Source organism: Cucurbita moschata, unplaced genomic scaffold (assembly GCF_002738365.1).
Source record: "Cucurbita moschata cultivar Rifu unplaced genomic scaffold, Cmos_1.0 Cmo_Scf00088, whole genome shotgun sequence".
In the NCBI taxonomy this organism is placed as follows: Eukaryota; Viridiplantae; Streptophyta; class Magnoliopsida; order Cucurbitales; family Cucurbitaceae; genus Cucurbita; species Cucurbita moschata.
The window spans coordinates 23,440-27,617 of record NW_019268604.1 but is presented as its reverse complement, the minus strand read 5'-3'; the positions used below and the strand labels follow the sequence as shown (position 1 = coordinate 27,617).

General features: G+C 37.6%; 1 pseudogene; it reads left to right on the top strand.

Moving 5' to 3' along the window:
• Window positions 1–440: 440 nt before the first annotated feature.
• The window catches only part of LOC111439248, a 26,558-nt pseudogene continuing 22,820 nt past the window's right edge, over window positions 441–4,178 (top strand).

The window sequence follows — 4,178 nt, the reverse complement described above, 5'->3', positions numbered from 1 at the left end:
TTGGAGATTCAAAATCAAGCACGACAGAGGATTCCACAACCTACGCCCTCAACCGATACATATGAAGGCGACAATTCTGATCACCACGAGGATAATCCACATGCGGTTGGTCCTGGCTTGATGCGAGGGAGAGATCATGGAAGAAGGTATCATAATTTACAACAACGAGTTCCTTATGATGATAGAATTGATCGTAACGTGGGGAGCATCAAATTAAAACTTCCCAAGTTTTATGGCAAAACCGATCCAGAGGAATACCTTCAATGGGAGAAAACGGTGGAGTCAGTGTTCAACTGCCATAATTTTAGTGATGAAAAGAAGGTACTGTTATGCATTGCTCAATTCAAACAATATGCTCAAATTTGGTGGGATAAATTGATGTAAGTAGGAGAAGAAATCTTGAAGCACCAATTGATTCATGGGTCGAGTTCAAAGAGTCCATGAGGAAGCGTTTTGTTCCACAATATTTTCAACGGGACATGGCGCAAAAGCTTCATGCGTTGAAACAAGGACGCAAATCTGTGGAGGATTATTACAAGGAGATGGATACATTGATGGATCGACTTGAACTCGATGAGGACATGGAGGCTCTCATGGCGCGGTTTCTTAATGGGTTAAACATAGAGATTGCAGACAAGACTGATTTACAGCCTTATTCTAATATTGAGGAGTTGTTGCACATTGCAATTAAGATCGAGAGGCAAATCCAATGAAGGTCTCAACGGTATTCTTCTAAAACTTTTCCCAATTCTACTTCTACATGGAAAAAGGATAGTAAGAACATTGATTATAAGCATAGAAATCAAGAGATTAATGAGAAGCCTCAAGCTAAATTTGAGAAAGGGGAGAGTTCTAGAACAGGGAAAGAAAAAGTAAAAAAGTCTAATGTTCGAAATAGGGATTTAAAGTGTTGGAGATGTCAAGGGGTAGGACACTATAGTAGAGATTGCCCAAATGCAAGAATTATGACCATCAAGGAGGGAGAAATTGTTACGGATGACGAGGCACATGACGACATAAATGAGGAAACTGATGAGAGTGAGGAGTTTAGTGAAGAGGACCCTACACATATATCTTTGGTTACTCGACGAGCTCTAAACACCCACATTAAGGAGGACGGCCTAGACCAAAGGGAGAACTTGTTTCAAACTCGGTGTCTTGTTCAATCTGTACCTTGTAGTGTTGTCATTGATAGCGGTAGTTGCACCAATGTTGTGAGTTCCATTCTGGTCAAAAGACTTAATTTAAAGACACAACCACATCCAAGACCCTACAAGCTTCAATGGTTGAATGATTGTGGGGAAGTACGGGTAACTCAACAAACTCTTGTTTCTTTTACAATTGGAAAATATGTTGATGATGTTTTATGTGATGTTGTATCCATGCATGTTGGAGATTTACTACTGGGGAGGCCATGGCAATTTGATCGTCGGGTAATGTATGATGGGTATGCAAATCGATACTCCTTTACTCACAACGGTAGAAAAACTACTCTTATCCCATTGTCTCCAAAAGATGTATTTATTGATCATTGCAAACTTGAAAAGAAAAGGCAAGAGGCTGATGCAAAAGCAGAGATTGAAAAAGAATCAAGTGAAAAAAAGAGCTTGAGTGAAAAGCAAGAGAGTAACACTCAGCCTAGAGAAAAAAAAGAGAGAAAAGCCAAATCAGTAAGCTTGTATGATAGATCAAGTGAGGCTAGGAATGTTTTGCTCTCTAACCAGACTATTCTTGTACTTATGTGCAAGGGGGCTTGTTACTTTACTAACATGCAACCCTTCTTTGCCTAGTGATTTTGTTGTGCTTTTGCAAGAGTTTGAACATTTATTTTCCGAGGAGATGCCTAGTAGTTTGCCACCACTTAGAGGGATTGAACACAAGATTGACTTCATTCCTGGCGCGCCCATTCCAAACCGACCAGCTTATAGGACTAATCCAAAGGAGGCTGAAGAGATACAAAGGCAAGTAAGTGAACTCCTTGCTAAAGGGTATGTACGTGAAAGTTTGAGTCCTTGTTCTGTTCCAGTTATTCTTGTACCTAAGAAAGATGGTTCTTGGCGTATGTGTGTTGATTGTAGGGCTATAAACAAGATAACTATAAAGTATAGGCATCCAATTCCCAGATTAGATGATATGCTTGATGAATTGCATGGATGTAGTCTTTTTACTAAGATTGATTTAAAATCGGGTTATCATCAAATTCGCATGCATATTGGGGATGAGTGGAAAACAGCTTTTAAAACCAAGTATGGTCTTTATGAATGGTTGGTTATGCCTTTTGGATTAACTAATGCACCTAGTACATTCATGAGACTAATGAATCATGTCTTACGAGAATACTTAGGTAAGTTTGTGGTTGTTTATTTTGATGACATCCTTGTTTACTCTAAATCTTTAGATGATCATATTACCCATGTACGCAATGTTTTGACTACTTTAAGAAACGAATGTTTGTACGTAAATTTAAAGAAATGTAGCTTTTGCATGGAAAAAGTTAACTTTCTTGGGTTTGTAGTTTCATCTAATGGTGTTGAGGTTGATGAGGAGAAAGTGAAGGCTATAAAAGATTGGCCTACTCCGAAAAATGTAAGTGAGGTAAGAAGTTTTCATGGTCTTGCAAGTTTCTACCGTAGGTTCATTAAAAATTTTAGTACAATTGCTTCACCCTTGAATGAACTTGTTAAGAAAAATGTATCCTTTATATGGGAAAAAGATCAAGAACTTGCTTTTAATACTTTGAAAGAAAAATTGAGTTCTGCTCCCTTGCTTGCATTACCTAATTTTGAGTCTACTTTTGAAATTGAATGTGATGCTAGTGGAGTAGGGATAGGTGCTGTATTAATGCAAAATCAAAGACCTTTAATGTTCTTTAGTGAGAAGTTGACTGGTGCATCTTTGAGGTATCCAACTTATGACAAAGAGCTTTATGCTTTGGTTCGTGCATTGCAAACCTGGCAACATTATCTTTGGCCTAAGGAGTTCATTATTCATACGGATCATGAAAGTTTAAAGCATTTGAGAGTACAAAATAAACTCAACCGACGACATGCTAAGTGGTTAGAATTTATTGAAACATTCCCGTATGTCATAAAATATAAACAAGGAAAGGAGAACATTGTAGCAGATGCTTTATCACGAAGGTATGTCCTCCTCAATACTTTGAATGCTAGGTTGTTGGGTTTTGAACACATAAAGGATTTGTATCAACATGACATGTTCTTTGCTCCTTTTGTTGAATCTTGTGAAAAAGGACTCATTGTGGATAATTACTTGTTGTTAGATGGATTTTTGTTCCGAAAAGGCAAACTTTGCATACCATCTTGTTCCATCTGTGAGCTACTTGTGAGGGAAGCTCATGGAGGTGGTTTAATGGCACACCATGGAGTTTCTAAAACTTATGATATGCTCTCTGAACATTTTTTTTGGCCTAAAATGAGACATGATGTTCATAAAGTTTGTGGTCGTTGCATAGCATGTAAACAAGCTAAGTCTAGGCTTCAACCACATGGTTTATACTCCCCATTACCAGTTCCTAATGGTCCATGGATTGATATATCAATGGATTTTGTTTTAGGTTTACCTAGGACTAGGAAAGGTTATGATAGCATTTTTGTTGTGGTTGATCGATTTAGTAAAATGGCTCATTTTATTCCTTGTCACAAAACTGATGATGCAAAACATATTGCAGACCTGTTCTTTAGGGAAGTTGTACGATTGCATGGCATTCCTAAAAGCATCGTTAGTGATCGTGATGTAAAATTTTTAAGCCACTTTTGGCGTGTTTTATGGGGTAAGTTAGGAACTAAGCTAGTATATTCAACTACTTGTCATCCTCAAACGGATGGACAAACTGAAGTTGTTAACAGAACCATGACTGCTATGCTTAAGGCTATTATTGATAAGAATCTTAAGACTTGGGAGGATTGTTTGCCATTTATAGAATTTGCATATAATAGGGCTGTTCATAGCACTACTAAATGCACACCTTTTGAAATTGTTTATGGCTTTAATCCTTTAACCCCTATTGACTTGTTACCCATACCGTCAAAAGAGTTTGTGAATTTTGATGCAAATGCCAAGGTTGAGTTTGTTCATAAACTGCACAAGCAAGTGAAAGAACAAATTGAGAAACAAAATTCCAAGGTTGCCACCCGAATTAATAAAGGACGTAAGATTGT